The following is a 17,139-nucleotide window of genomic DNA, read 5'->3' as shown; positions in this document are numbered from 1 at the left end:
AGGCCGCTGCATGCCCTTGGTGGGAGGCCTAGGCGCCAGGGTGGGAAGGGGTGGGTCTAGCCTGGCACCAGGCAGAGTGGCTGGGCGTGAGGCCCAACATGTGGTGCTCCTAATCCCAAGGATGCCACCCGTCCAGGGTAGCCAGCAAGGGCCTCCTTCTTTCGGACGCCAAGCGAGGGGCACCTGGGTGTGTTAGTCCCCCTGGACTCCAGGCCCCGCATGGATCCCAGGCCCTCAGAGTCCAGCCGAAAAGAAGCAGCAGGTCCTGGAGGCCCCCAGTACCTGAGAATGGCTGAGGGCTATTTGCATGCCAAAGGCTCACTGCGATGATTTAATATATTTACAGTCTGTTAATCTATAATCATTTAATGGCACGTTGGTTATATTAAATTATCCAAATAAATCATGTTTTATTATTTAGAAGAATTAAGTATAATATTATGAAATAGAATAGATTATCTAAATAAACTGAACAATTAGATACTATAAAATCTATTTTTTTTTTCTGAAACAATTTTCCAGTATATTAATTCATCTATATAAAACTTACCTTTCCACATAGGTAGAAACAATACTTGCAAAAAGTTCAGAAGTCTACTCAAAACATTTAAACTCATATGTGAAAACATTTCACAATATCACATCTAAGTTGCACAGAAGACCCCGTGATCACTAGGAAATCTACCACAGTCCTGTTTCTCCAACCCAAAGAGGTCCAAACTTTGGGTGAAAGGGTAAAGTTTCTAAGCTGCGAAGCCTGAGTTAAAATGTAAAGGATAAGATTAAGATTTGTTTTAAGTTCTGTGAAGTTTTTAAAGTTCTGTTAAGTTGCAATTTCCTGAAGTGAAATTAAGTTCTGTTTTCCTGGAACCTACAATTCATGTAGAAGTTAAAAACAACTCCTGGATAAGCCACTGAAATGTATGTTGAAATCTCCCCTAACCATCTGGTTGCTCTGTAAAAACAACCCCCTCCCCAGAAACCGTGCAGTCCAGCACGTACACACCTTAGGGCCTAAACCAATCAGTTTAAATGTAACCCCCTCTTTAGGAATGACCTATCACTCCAGCCTGCCCTGTTCCAGCCAATGTATGTACTAATCAAGTCTAAAAATTGTTGTTTGACTTTCCCGTGGTGTATGGTGATTTGTTAAAGGAGACTGTGATGTATGTAAAGTCCCCGCCCTCCCCCCAAAAAAGTATACTTAAGCATTGTTCAACCCCGGCTCTGGACTGCTCTCCCTTCTCGAGTGGGCACGGAGCCCCAGCATGCTGGAATCTCAATAAACCCCCTCCTGCTTATTGCATAAAGTCAGTCTCTTGGTGGTTTCTTCCTCCGGTGTTAGCTGGGCCCTTACAGGGGAATAATGGGGCCCTCTTCTGCTGCTCCTCTGAAAAATAAACTTATATCAATTCTATCCAAATGCATACTTTCCATATGTGTTTCAATGATTTTTAATGCCTTTCTTGCTTCAGGTGTTAACATGCGGGGTGAATTTGGATCTGATGGACCTTTTAGGATCCCACACATCCAAGATGTTGTCAGGTAAGCCACCACATTTAGTAACTTCCTGATCCCGTAAGTTTGTACCTCCTGCAAATGTCACCGTGGTGACTCTGGAGCCTCTTGCCTTTTCTTTAATACCATTTGTAACTGACTCATTCATTCCTGGGCATGTCCTCTGGTGCTCTCCAAATGGAAAGTCATAAGGTAAAGGTCATTTTCAGACAAACTCACATGAACAAACAAAAGGTTCCTCATTATTTTGGTACTTGGAAAAGGAATAATCTCTTGGCTTTTTAATTTCACTCTTGATTTCTTCAACATTATAGCTGTGAAATATCCCTCTTCATGACCTGTAATAATTTCGTAACTCCTTCCTCTCTTCTTCAGATAGCTGTAATATGGGGGAATAACTTCCTGTAGAAATATTACATCTGGGCTGTACAAAGTTAAGTAGGAACCCACACCATGAGCCCTCTCCTGCAGACTGTTTAAATCCAACCCATCAATATTCCAGGTAAGGAGAAAGAACATGCTGCCATCTTCTTGCTGAGAACTTTCAGATGGGTGGATTTTTGAACTAGTGGAATCAGTTGTTTCTTCACTGGTTAGGTCAACACAGGCCAGCAGCAGCGACACCTTATTAAAGCCTTATTTATGTTTTATTAAAGCCTTATTTATGTTTTCACCCTTTCTACTTTGTCAGCAACACTGAACAGAGTTTTGTCTTTTCTAATCCTTGTTAGACTACTGATTTAAAGAAAAACATTAAAAAAGCCAACTCTATAGACACCTTCAGAGTTCAGTTTTATAATAAAAAACTGTTTGAATGATCAGACCTTTACATTTCTGAAGATGAAATAAACATGTAATCTTTTACCTCATTTTGCTCAATTAAATTGTTCAGAAGATCAAAGTGGTAAAGACAATGTAAAATTCAACATTTTAATACTGATGTTGTAAATTGTGTTGAAAGAGAAGGAAAATGAATTGAAGAGAGTAGAAGCTGTGCTAAAAGAGAGGGAGAGCAACCTTTCTAGCAAAACAAAGCTGTTACAGGAGGTACAAGATGAAAACAAATTGTTTCCATCCCAGATTGAGCAGCTTAAGGAACAAAATTACTAACAGGTATCTTCTTCCCCCCCTCATGAAGAATTATTGATGAAATACACACACTTTTACAGCTAGAGTGTGAAAAACATAAATCTGTCCTTGCAGAAACAGAAGGAATTTTACAGAAGCTTCAGAGAAGTGTGGAGCAAGAAGAAAATAAATGGGAAATTAAGGTTGATGAATCACAAAAGACTATTAAGCAGATGCAGTCATCATTTATGGCTTCAGAGAAAGAGCCGCCCTATTGCCGGAGAGTAAAGGTCAAATATACAATGAATATACAGCTTAACATAACCATCATCATCTCAAAGGCTTGCTGGGGTCACCTCTCAACCACTCCCTTCTGGTAATATGCCATGCATCATCCTGACTCCGCTGTGGCCCTCAACAAGAAAATACTGAGGGATGGTTGCATAAACCTATTTACTATGCCCTTTTTAGCTCTTCAGAAATATTTGCTCCAAGTGTTGCAAGCTTTTATGCAAATGTGCAAGAAAGTCTTATGCCTAAAGTAATGCAACAGGGACTCTTCATGTCAGATTCTACCATTGATGAACATGACCTTGATAATAGAGAAGAATTAAATAGGGAAAGGATCTTGGGACTGACAATAGGTGCCTGAATGCTTGTGTTTGGCTAATTGTAACACCTGCCCCACACAATGTCTTCTAAAACACTGTGCAGAGCAAACAACAGTTAGAGGTCTGCCACTTTCCAAGCTCAGATTCATATGATGTGAGTTGATAGAATCTGAGAACCCCTCTGCCTTCAGAGGTGTCTGTGCCCTGAAAATTTATCAGTGTTACAACTTGTTTCTCTCTCTAGTAGACTCTCCTTTTACATGCAAATATTGTCTACTGGGATAACATTTTAAGTTTGAAACAGAAAAGGGGGAATTAATTTATTTGATTTTGTTCTTCCCTGATGAAGAAGGTAAAAAAAAAAAAATAGCTGGTAACATTTTCTAGAACTGTATATGTTGAAAGAAATCTTCTATTTATTATTAAAGAACTTCCTGCTTCCCCAAAGGATGAGGTACTTTAAAACAAAAGAATAGATATACTGAAATCATTAAATTTAGCACTAAGAAGAATTCATAACCAAAGTCTTTGTCTAGGAAACATTAAACATGAGAATGGACAGTATCTTCAATAGCACTTTTACAAAAAGAGCAGAGGCATTCTTTATATAGGCATTTCATACACTGACCTTCGAGAAGAAGCCAAGGGCATAGTGCCAAATTGAGCTCTGTGAAGACATTTCTGAAGGGGGCAAAAGTATTATAGTCCGAGTATGTTCCATTCTGATGATCTGACTTGATACAACATAAAGCCTAGAGAATCTAGAGAGACAGATGGGTAGTATGTCTAGAGGCTGCCAATTCCTCTGGAATTTTTATCAACTTAGTCATTGAATATAGCAAAATTGAGACTTCTGGTGAGTATTAAAATATTATTATTATTGTTTTGATGTTGCACATTGTTAGAAACCCCTATATTTGTAATAATAGCAAAATCAACAATGAAAATAATAATAGCTAATATTAATGACTTTCAGGCCAGGTGCTAATTTGCATGAATTATTGAAGGCTTCCAACAATCACATGAAATAGGTATTTTTCACATAGCAACCATTTTGCAAAAGATGATGAAACTAATAGAAATTGAGCAAATTGCACACGTTCACATGGATATTAGCTACAAAGCTGACATTTAAATTCAAACAACTTTCCTCCAGATCCAATAGCAATACTCTCTACGAGCTTATGTTATATTAAATTATAGGTGGGAAAGTTGTCTCTGCAATTAACTAAAATGATTTAGCTTGTATTCTTATATGACCAAACATTTGCTTCATGTCTTCACAGAAGTATACTTGGAGCTATAAATAACAAAACTCAGCTTGGATTTATCATAATTTATCAACTACATAACTGAATTCCTAGTGCTCTTTATTATAAGTTATGGTAAATATGATATTGGCTCAGATGATTTTGATAAGGGAAATATTACTATCACCTCTTTAGACTATAAAAGAACCTAATTTTAAATATTGAAGCCAGTTTGTTTTGAGAACTGAAATGAGCACAGAAACCCAATTAGTATCTGCTATACTTTTTCAATAGTTTTGCTGAATAACTAATTTTTTTCCTATCTACAGCAGCTATTGAGAGTATCCTCACATTGATGTAGTTTAAAAGGTGGCCTTAGAAACATTGTTTCCTGTTTACCTTCTTTGATATTTCCTGAGAAAAACTTCACAACAGTTTCTGAATTTGAGTTTATTTTAAGAACAAATGACCAAGAATAAAACAAAAATCCTAAAACTTTTAGATCACAAAGCAAACAATGCTGGTTTGAAATATATATGTGTAATTTAACATATGAAGTTGAACTTTTTGTTGTCATATAATTATATTTTTAAGTTGATATACAAATACATACCTCCCATAAAATTTGTAAGAATGAAAAACTATTAATCTCCTCATCAGAAGTTCAAGTCCAGGCCACAGATATGAGGATAAAAGGTAGAACAATACCTGCATGTGGGAGAAGGCACCCTGGATGAGTTAGAGCACAGGTGATGGTGAAGTACTAGCCTGACTGTGCATCTACATAGGCATATTCATTTGTAAAAAAATAAATAAATAAATAAATAATAATAAACTGCTTATTTAAGGTTTGTGTACTTATATTGCAATTAAAATGATGCATCGTGTGTGTGTTGTTAGACCACGACGCAAGAAAAGACCACTGACTCCAATTAAAATCAAATTAAAGCAAGCTTATTATTTTGACTGGCCGGGCTGCCTTGCCCATCAAAATTGTGGGAGCCAAGGACAGCGGCGAGGCTTCTCTGTGGCCCAGTTTTATAGCCAAAAAAAAAAAAAAAATTACACAAGGGGGGGGGGGGTTACAGATAACAACACTCTGAGGAGCCTAACACAAGTTTACATTTTTGCTTGCCCAGGCATCAGAATTTATGGAGATCTTAGAGACTCAGAGAGGGTCGTTTTCTGGCCAGGGAAGGCCAGAATTTATGAGGCATCACTAAGGTTTAGGAAAGGGTTGTTATATGGTCAGGGAAAACCGGACATGGGTGAGTTCAGGGCATGGGCAGTCATTCCAATCAGCTACAACATCAACTAATGGCCAGGCCATACAGACATCCTGATATTTTTACAGAAAACAGAAATGAATCCTTCATAACTTGTGACAGCTGGCTTCTGATCTAATGAGAGAACTAGGCTAGGTATATCAGTGTGTGTGTGTGTGTGTGTGTGTGTGTGTGTGTGTGTAAAGTACAGGCAAAAAAGAAATAGTCCCTCTAGTCCATGCAGTATTTTTGTGAAATTAGACAAAAAGGTTTTTGGGGGGGCAGATTTAGCTTCTAGGTCACAAAGTTTATGTGACAGACTAGTAAAAGGATTCAGTCCCACTCATTTGAAAGAGCCTACATAACAATATGTATGTCCACTAAAAATAATGTTGTTGAGAAGAAAAACTATTCTGTAACAAAACAATATAAAAATAGTTAAAATATTTTTTTTGTTTGTTTTCCAGGGTAATACGATTTTATATGTAAGCATTAACACATGTGATTTACTGCTATTTACTATTACTATTCAAAGAAAATTCAGTAATTCAATAATTAATCAATGAAAGAGACTTGCATTGACTACAATCTCCATTATGATATTCGGAAGATTAAAAATATTACTTAGTTAGTGATTATGAAGAGATTATCTTTGTGCATACCACTCAAAAATTGGTTCCTTACTAATATGCTTGTAGATTTAAAATGTATATTTAAAGTAAGCCTAAACTGAGCACTGCCAAGTACCAACTAAATTGATATTGAAATTGAAGAGTTCAGGTGGTATATTTTGTGAATTGCTATGGAAACCTGTGATTTGGATATCTTGGATACATAGAAAAAACCTACTTTGACCAACCTATGGATATTTCATCAAAGAATACATTCACCTCAGACATTATGATTGGAAGATATCTGGGATTATATCCAAGCAAAAATTTGTGACATTTTTGCTTACATTTCTTGAGATGTTGAATATTAGGCTCAATGTAACATATTTATCATGATAGGCAGAGCATTTTGTGGTGCTGAGTGACACTCATTGCTGGATCTGTGGAATTTATTTTCTAATGCTTTCATTTTTAAAAAAATAAACAGAAGAGTCAGGCTTTATATACACTTGTTTGTTAGATTTGTTTACTTGAAATATATTCTAAATGATGAATTTAAATAAACAGTTTTAACTTGAATAAATTTAAAATTCAGAGAGTAACTTATGTATTCCCTGATAATAGACATACCAGATAAAGAACAGAAATTAACATTCTTATTTTGCAAGATGGTGATGAAATTGTTGAACAACACTGTGAATATTATGACTTGGAAAGGTTTATATGTTTAATGACACTCTACTTTGCAATTAGATTTAATAAGGTATAAATTTAATAAACATAATTGTTGGTAGCTGGTGGTTTTAATCACTGAATTGACTACCAATTTGCTACTTGTATTATAATTTAGTTATGTAATCCCTCAGGATTAGTAAATAGAGCTTGAGAAAGTAACTAAGTCTGAAATTTGGCAAGAAATTGCTTATATTAATTTTCTATTAATGACTGTCTGTACATATAAAATTACATTACGGCATCTCTTGTTATATAATTCACATGTATCAAGATTATTATTTTTTGAATAAACAGAAAGATAATGTTGAATTCTCTCTCAAATTAATAAAAAAAATGGCTTGAATTAAAAATTCCAAACATTGGGCTGGGGATGTGGCTCAAGTGGTAGCATGCTCACCTGGCATACGTGCGGCCCGGGTTCGATCCTCAGCACCACATACAAACAAAGATTTTGTGTCTGCCAAAAACTAAAAAATAAATATTAAAATTAAAAAAAATTCCAAACATGTATAAGCTACTGAGCTAAAGAAGTTAAGAAGGAAACAAAATAATCTCATGATGGCTTATTTAAAAGGGAATTTCAAAAAAATTCTCTTGCTCTCTGGAATAAAACTATTTCATAATAGAAAAGTCATTTAAAAATATTTATTTTATATAGCAATTTATTTACTACCAGAAATCTGAAGTAAAACAAATGTTTAAAACCTAGAGTAAAAGTCAATAACATAGTCATTTGTAGTCCTGAATATATAGCACATGTAAAAAATGTTCTATAAACAATCAATTGGTACAGTAATGTTATTTTTCAATAGCTGTGATGATTTTTATTACTTCAGAACCATTATCACCTTCATTGACAAATAATTATCCATCATTTACTTCAGACAGGGTTCTGTGTTTAGCTATGGGTAGAGAGTCACAAGTACAAGAGCATGTCCTTGAAGGACTCACAGAATAATTAGGAAGAAAGAGCATATAAAAAGCAGATGCATGGTAATAAAGAGTTATAAATGTGAACAGCCAAAGCAGTGGAAGAGGCAATGAATTCTGCAGGAAATCAGAATTGGGGGTCATGATGAAATCAAGTTATTGGTGTCCCTATGTAAATCAATTCCAAATTATTGTGTCTTAAAAAACAAAGTTAAGAGTACAGCCAATCAAAAGAAAGGTCACTTATTATAACAATTTCTTCACCTTCACATCCATCCCTTTCCTATGGAAAATCCATGCCCTCTGGTGGATAGAACTCTTAATTTGATGAATTTCACAGGTGACCCCATATTTTTTTGATAATGTCAATAACCAAATGTTGGAAGTGGAGTCAATACCAGATGATTTTTAGTATTTTAAAGGTCATTGAATCACCAGTTTAAAATTGCTTACTATTTTACACAGTCATGGAGGCATAACCCAGTTTTTAAGAGACTAAAACAATTTTTGAGTAATTAACAATTACTGTAATAAGAACATTTACTATACCATGATTATATGCAGGTATAAAGTAAGAATACAATCATTATCCCTTTCACTTGCTTATTTTACTGCCAATAATCACCAATCTCTGGAGTCTGGACATCTATTTTCTCCAACAAATCTAAATATGTGCCACCTTCCAAAAACAAACAAACAAACAAAAAAAAGATCAAGAATATGTAGTTTGGATTTACAATTAGAAATGTTTTCTAATATTTGTGTCTTTACAAATCAAATGCAATAGCCATATCTTTAAAAGTCTATATCTCTAAAATGTATATCCAGAAAATGCTAGAACTGGTTTCTCAGTTTTCAATGTCCAAGGATCTAAATTAAATTATAATTTGTTAGATTGGGGAAGAGTATTAATTAACATTAATCTTTTTACTTCATGACTCCATTTGCTAAATTGTTACATTATACAAATTTTTTAATTCTATGTATCATTTTATATGCCAGCCACATTGCACTGAAAGCTTAAATTTAATGTTTTAGGCAAATAACACAAAAGAATTAGCATCCTTCATTAAACTCTCTTGTCCTAGGTGTTTATCTTAAAAGAGAAAACATGAACATTCATTGGGCTTGACATTATATAGACTTTTTGGAATCATGAGAAAGTCAAATCGAGTGATCCCCTCAGGAACAGGAGGAGAGAGCCAAGAGACAGACCAGGCAGAGAGCTTCTAGAAGGGGTTGGCTGGGAGGTGGCACTATGGGCCACACCCAACCCTAGGGGCCTCTTGGGTATGTTGGTGCAGCGTGAAAGCAGCCATGGTGAGTAAGTGCCACTGGTCTCAATAAACCTTCATTTACAAATGCATGTGGTGGGCGGAACCTGGCCCCCACAGAGTCCCTAGAGAGCTCTGATTGAGCTTTCACCTCTACCAGCAGAAAGAGGGTGCATGCTGTTTCCTCTGCAGATTTGAAGACCTGGCAGCCTGGCACCATCGGCTCTGGTTGGACGTGGTGCACCATCTAGCTCACGGAGTACTTTCCCCTCCTTTGTGCCCCACACTGCATTGCCCACCTGGCTCCTGTGGGTGTTTGGGTCTGGAAGCACTGACAGAGGTTGGAAAAAAGGGGTGCATCACTGGAAGGAGGGCTAGCTGTTGGCCCATAATGACAGCACATCCAGTCACTTACTGTCTATGGGGAGGAGAATCAGAGGGACTGGGTATAGTGCAGGAATGGGCTTAGGCCTGGTTTGGCTGATTCATGCAAAGTCCCCAAAAAGCTGGGCCCTCACTCTGTTCAGTGTGTGTCTTCAGGTGGCCAGGCCTCAGTGCTGTAACTGTGTTCTTTAAGCTGCTGTTTGTCCTGTGCTCAGTTCTGGGTTGGATCTTTGCCTGCATCACTCTACATGATCACAGCCACACAAAGGAGTTACTCCTGTTCATTCTATGCACGTGGAAACCGAGACTGGAAGGTAGAGCTCCTGAACAAGGTCACGCACCAGAAGGGGATGGGGTTGGGTTCTTGGCCTACATGTGTGAGTTGAGAGGCCTTGTTTTACATTCTTGATGTAATCGTCTGGAATGGGTCTGTGCTGCACCATGAAAGCATCTCAGTGGTTTATTTTGTTTTATGTAAGAGCCAGAGAAAAACCTCATTGACATGCTGGAAATAAATGAAGCGAGCAGGGCTCTCTTCAGAGCTGGCCATGGTGGGAAGTTGCCACCATCTCTGTGCTTGGCAGAGACTCCAAGGGGGCAGAGGAGTGGGGAGCTCATATAGGACAGCAGAGGAGGGCAGCCCCCTGTGCCCAGATGGAGGCTCAGTGTTGGGAGGTGGAGGCAGGTCAGGGGAAGTGGCAGCTTCTGTGATGGACTTGGGGAGCACCTATGGCTTCCCCTGTCTGGGGGAGTTGGGATCAAAGGCACAAAGCCACGGGGGGCTCCTAGAGCTGTGCCCACATTCTAGCCACCCTGGCTGATTGCCAGAGGGACCAAGGTTGAGTCCTGCATTGAGCACTGCACTTTGATCAGTTATTCCATTGCCATGTGGCACGTGGCTGTTGTCCCTGCTGTATGCCGCCTCTCAAAATCAGGCACAGGGAAGGTGTTGATCTTCCAACCTAGATGACTGTCTGTCTGAAACATTTCCTTTCTAATGGGATGTGACACACTGCACTGGAGGCAAGCGAGGCCTGGATCCCAGCCTGGGTGTGCATGGGATTTGCCAAGGTCTCTTCTCAATACTGTGGATATCAGGCAGAGGACAACGGGGGCCATGTTCATGTCTCATGTTGTGTTTCTGACCGAGTGCTGCACAGGGTCATGGTGAACATATGTGACCTTGGTTCTTCTCCAGCACTGAGGTAGTGTTTGGAAACAGGGGTATCTATGTTTCACTGGGCCTTGAAAAGGCAAAAGCCTTTTGGCAGAGTCCTGTGGGCACAGTGTGGAAGCAGATAGGGCTGGGGGCAGCATGAAGGCTGGAGACGGGGTCTGTCTTTGTGACACACCAAGAGAGTTTGAAGTGGTGTGACCCTCTCTCCCCAAATGCAGTATCTGCTCAACCAAGAGAGATCCCAGAGAACTTTATCCCTGGTTTGTGAAACAGAGTTTCCTTGGTTCATACAGAGAACCTGCTGGGCTGATCTTTCAAGCTATAGGTAGTGGATACCAGTGGTTAAGACATGGACTCTGAAGCACAAGGTCAAATCCTGGTGCTGCCACAAATATGCTGTGTGACTTGCAGAAGCTATTTTTTCTCTGTGTCATGATTTCCCTACCTGCAAATGAGGACAATGTATTTCTTTTTCTTTTTCTTTATTTTTTTTATAAAGAGAGAGTGAGTGAGTGAGAGAGAGAGAGAGAGAGAGAGAGAGAGAACTTTTAATATTTATTTTTTAGTTATCGGCGGACACAACATCTTTGTTTGTATGTGGTGCTGAGGATCGAACCTGGGTCGCACGCATGCCAGGTGAGCACGCTACCACTTGAGCCACATCCCCAGCCCCATGACAATGTATTTCAATACAGGCATGTAGTATGCAATCATTGAGGGCAACTGGCCAATCCACCACTTCAAACATTTATTCATTGTGTTGAGAACATTCAAAATTCTTCCTATAAGCTTTTTGAAATATACAGTTGTCAATCACCCATTGTGCTCTTTAGAACTTAGAATTCCCTTGCTCTAGTGGCACCTGGAACCCATTAATGTCCTCTCTCCACCTGCCTCCTTCCCTCTCAGCTCTGCTTCTATAAAGATCTACTCTTTTAGGTGCCATGCGTATGTGAGAATGTGCTGTATTTGTCTTTCTTGCCTGGCTCATGTCAAATGATAGACTTTTGTTATATTTTATGGCTGAATAATATCCATCATGTATAGTCACCACATTTTCTTTTTCTAACTATACACATTCCATATCATGGCTATTGTGAAATATGAAAAAAATAGCCACCTGTTTGATGATTGTCCCTCAAGTGGCGCCAAAATTCCAGGCTTTATTCATCTTTTTTCCAGATGAAACACAGGTTATTCTTTAGAAAATTGTGCCTAGACACAGGTGCTCTGGAACCTGCACTGCTGGAATCTACATCAAGCCTAGTCCTCGGAGCTTGGGTTTCAGGCGAGCATAGAGAGGAAAGCAGGTGACTGTTCCCCAGGATGGAACTGCGCAGTACACCCGCTGCCTTTGGCGGAGTGTTTCTGAGCAGTGCTCGAAACGCCCACCTGTTTACCCTGCCAGATGCATTGGCTCTTTGTGCTGCCTGGAGGTTGCTAGGGGTGTGAGTGTACTTAGATCATGGCAGTGGTTGATAACTTGGGGACACCCAGGCTGTGTCAAACCACATTTCGTTTGTTATCACTTTAACCCCTGCAGTCCTTGGAGGAGGCAAGGGTCATTGTGTTCACACCTATTCGGCATATGCAGAGACCCCCCATTTCTCTCTGCTCTAGGTAGTTCCATGCCCCTAGCACAGTGGAGATTGTAGGTGCCGTGTGTAGGTGCCTGGCCCTCATCTGCCACACTGCCATGGCTGACCTGACAGCAGTTGTAGGACCACCTTGTGCCTTGCTTAGGGCAGTGCATCTGGGCTAGAATGTCTCAGGTCCCCCACTGCCTCCCGCTGCACTGCCCTTCATCTCGCCCCACAGTGACTACCCTGTGCTCCCTGGAGTCTGGTCCAGTGATTTCAATTCACATATTTGGAATGCTGATCTGAAAAAAGAAGCTCTGAGGAGAGTCATATATGTCCTGGATGACACTTTTCACCATGGCAATACCATGCTGGGCCAGCTGCTTCCCAACACGTGTGCAGGGCACAGAGTGGCAGTGTTTACATTGTGCCACACTGTCTAGTGGCCTCCAAAGGCCATTCTTCCCCATAATTTCCAGTGCCTCAAGGGGCTGTCCTTCCCCACACTGTCTCTGGACTGTCCTTCCCCACTCTGTCTAGAGGCATCCAGGGGCCTTCCTTCCCCACACTGTCCAGAGGCCTCCAGGAGCATCCTTCTCATGTATAGAAAACTCAGCCACCCTGATGGAAAACTTGCCACCTCCTCTCCCCACCCCCAGGCCACCACCTATGACTCTCCTCCTCTGTGATTCCCAATGTCTCTGGTAACTCACATGGGGATCACAACACGTGTGTCCTCTGTTTGTCATCAGCTTATTTGCCGATGACTTTTAAAGTTAACACTATATAAAGGTGATACAGTGAATGTTTTTTTTTTTTTTTTTATAAAAGAAAAACTAGAGTGCAGCACAGTCAGAGCCTGACCTCCTGATGGCGCCCTCCTGCAGCCCCCATCCACTCAGGCACAGCCAACCCACTCATGGCTGGTGTTCACCTCATGCTTGGTGCTGCTGTGTGTAGACTCATCCATCATCCTGCCTCTGTCTGAGCCTTGAGCACCTCCCTGAGGATTATCTCCACCCTCAGCTGCTGCCACCTTCTGGTGTGAGCTGTCTACTTGTCCCTTGCAGGTGGGCATTAATTTTCTTCCAGTTTTCCACTGGCCCTTGGAATGGCATTCCAGGCCATGTCCTCAGTTTGGACACATGTTAGCATCTGTCTGGGTGAGAGGCCCGTGCCCAGGGCCTGGGTCCTGGCTGCCATGGCTCTGCCGTGGCTCTGCTCGGGTGAGGTCCTTCAGCTCTTCACACCTTAGGTTGCTCTGAGTAAGGAGAGCTGGTGGCCCCCTCCTTTCAGGTTTTTCCAGAATGAACTGAGCATATGCAAGTGTTGGGAGGGGCCTCCCCTGGATCAGCAGTCTCTTGTGACAGCCATGGTGGCTGTTTCTTGCTGGTTTTGTTATTGCTCTGCTCTGCCACCAAGCTTTGGGGTTGACTTTTGGAATCTGCACCTCCTGCATGTGGTTGCTCTTGTCCAGCAAGGAGGTCCACAGAGCAGGGTAGAGTGTGGCTGTGAAGTCTCTGCTCTAGGCCTCTGGAGACCAAGCAAGAAGCAGTTCTGATTTTATTTTGCAGTTACCATGTACATATACTGAGGCAATAGCTAAGAAGATGACATGCAGCCACCAATGCAATTTCTGCTAACTTCCTTGCATTGACCAATCAAGGAGCGGGCCATAGAGCAAGTGTATGGACTGCAACACATGACCTTACACCCAGGGCTGTGCCTACAGTGTAAGTGGCCGTAATTTACACCATGTTTGCAGTACTTCATTCACCTGTCTGCATATTTTCCCATTTCTTTCCTAGAGAAATAGAGTTCTGGGGCATCTGGAAGTTTGACAATAATAACTGAAGCCATGTAAAGAATGAGATTTTCTCAGATAAAATCATGAGAAAGAGAGAGAACTTATGAACCAGTCTTGAAGGATTCCTGCATTGAACAGGTTCACGAATGATCAGTCCTCAAAACCATGGCAGAGAATTGGCAGAAGAACCAGGAGAGCATGACCTAACACAGCCAGGAAGAGGAGACTGAGGCTGGGAGGCAGCAGGATACATGCTTCAGAGAAAGCAGGAAAGGGCATGAGCTATCCTGCATGTGTTGCCAAGGGATGCTGTTGGTGACTTGGATAAGGTGTTTTGATTCACTCTGGAGAAAAAGCTGGATTGGAGGTGCTTGAGAATAAGTGATCTGAGGGTCAGCTCTTGTAAGGATCAAGGTCAGCTGCATCTAGTAGGAACCACAGAAAACATGAACATCACCAAGACAGGGGTATAATTAAGGTCAGAATTGCCACAGGAAATTATTGGTCTGGTGGATCGAGGACGTCTGAGTATCAAGGATTTTACAACTCTTGGCCATTTCCTCATTGTTACAAGGTGGCTGCTATAGTCATGGCCATCATATTTAGACTTCACTCAGAAAGAGGGATGAAGAGATGGGGAAAAAGCCCTTGTGCATTGGAGTCTGCTTCCCTTAAGGCACACTTCCAGAAATGTCAATCAACATCACTGACTGTTGCCCAATGCCAGGCTGCTCCTGTTCCCAAGCCTGCCTCTGGGGAAGTGAAGAATGTGGCTTTGGCCATCAGTAGGCATCTGTGGGGGGCTGGGCCCAAGGATATTCCTTGGATACCAAAATTCCATGATGCTCAAGGTCCTTATGTAGGATGACAGGGTTTGCATGGGACCCAAATACTTCCTCCCATGAACTTCAGTCCTCTCTTATCACTCATAATGCCTGGTGCAGTCCACAGACTCTGGGCAGCACTTCCCCACTATATCATTCATGCATCATGAGGAGGAGAACTGCAGGTGCAGGACAGGTGCAGCTATTTCCTGGAATTTTGATCATCAGAGGGTTGAATCGCTTGAGTGGGAACCCTGGCTACCGAGGGCTGCCTGTGTGTATCTGGCGTGCTTCTGGGCCCCTCCCACCACATCAGAGTTTTCCTGCAAGGACAGAAATGGAGACTGGCTGTCAGATGAGCAGCTACCAACATCAGCCACACATGACAATGGCTTTCCCTGTGACCCAGCATTTGGCGGGGAGGAAGGGAGCCAAGAACAATGCAGTGGGGAATGTCAATGGAGGGAGGGTGCAGTGGGGAGTCTCGAGGAATGCTTTTCCCTAAACTGGTGGCTGCTGTGTGTATTTAATGCTGAGGAGAAGCTCAGAGTTCACATGGTAATGTGGGTTATTTTCTGGGGTCCTGAAATGCTCCTCAGGATTTCCCAGACACAGTGGGGCAGTCATCTAGCTATTACTCCTCCCTTTAGAGAATTCTATTGAAAAGAAAAACTGCCAGTTTCATGCATAAGTACATTTCTTGCACGTACTTATTTCACATGGCATGAGTCCAACTTGCCTTCCCAGCATTGTGCGGTTGCCCTCCAAGAACTTGCATGTGAGTACCTTTAGGGAAATCCAAAGGAACGGTGCTAAGAAGAGACACATACTCCCTTGGCAATCTCCTCACCAAAAGAAAGGAGATGGTTTTCCTGATCACTTGAGGGGTGGTGTGTCTATGAGTTTAGGGTCACTCCACCCAACCACATTGCCCTGTACCAAGGTCATTTCCAGCCACTGCTGAAGAGAACACCATGGGGCACCTGGCTCAGCCATTCAGGGATGATGCTTGTTGGGTGGATGGCACCAGACCTCATTGGGTTGCTGTCAGGCCGTAAGCCCAGTCTCAGGAGTGCATTTGCCCTCTGTTCCTGTGGTGGACAGTTTGTTCTCTGCATTCTTGTAGAGAAAAGGTGGAGATCTCATCTTCTACACTTCCTGCTGACATGGGGACATTTTTACAAAAACATCTCACCACCTGATCTAAAGGGGATGAAAATGACAATGCAGATGTTTGCCTGTTAAGAGCTTGTTCCCCTGAGCCACCAGAGATGGCCCCTGAATTACATCACCAGGTTGCTTGTCCTACTGGTGGATTAACCTCCGTGAACATGGCTGGAGGCCTCCACAGTGTGCTGGTGTGTTTTTGTGAGTCTAGAAGAGCAGGTGAACTCTAGCACAACCAGCCACTGCAAGAATATGGGGTAGCAGTGACCATCATCAACCAAGAGGGAAGAGAGATGAGGTGAGGAAGTGCAAGGCTGGGCCACTCTGCAATCAGAGGAAACCCTAGCCTCGGGGTCACCATGAAGAGAGTGTCCTCCTGGAACAGGATCCAGGGATGTCACATCAGCTGTCTTCTGAGGCCTCTCCCACTGCCCACTACACACACCTCAGAGGTTAGACTTCCTCCATTTTCAATCTTTGTCCCAAGTATAGGCAAAAGTCCTTCCTTTCTTTTGCCTTAGCATGGGGCAAATGAACATCAATTTAAGAAATGCTTACTGAGTACAAATGGACAACCCCAGAGAAGCCAGCAGTCAGCCACCTAGTTCCAGTGTAGTCCTGGCTCCCTGGGACAGTAAACACTGACTCATTACAAATGAGGTCTCAGGACAAGAGGATACTACAGGATCTATCCTGTTCTGACTACTGAGCAGACATCTTTTATGATGAACATGCCAGATTCCTTGTGAACATCAATATCCAGGCTAATCCCAGGCAGCTTCCTTAACCCACAGGGCTGTGGCTTGACACTTTAATGAGCACCACTGTTTCACAGTCACAGGGTGAAGCCCACATATACACATGGTGGGTGCTTTCTTCTCAGAGGTGTCTTCTGTGTGGAATCTTACAGAGGCCTTGACAGCAAGAACTGTTGAGGG

At 41.7% G+C, this 17,139-nt stretch overlaps 1 pseudogene; it reads right to left on the bottom strand.

Annotated features, from left to right (window-relative positions):
• Positions 1–630: 630 nt before the first annotated feature.
• LOC139707681 (tyrosyl-DNA phosphodiesterase 2-like) overlaps positions 631–17,139 on the bottom strand; it is a 41,149-nt pseudogene continuing 24,640 nt past the window's right edge.

This window comes from Marmota flaviventris, chromosome 11, assembly GCF_047511675.1.
Source record: "Marmota flaviventris isolate mMarFla1 chromosome 11, mMarFla1.hap1, whole genome shotgun sequence".
NCBI lineage: Eukaryota > Metazoa > Chordata > Mammalia > Rodentia > Sciuridae > Marmota > Marmota flaviventris.
This window is presented reverse-complemented; position numbering and strand designations above follow the sequence as displayed.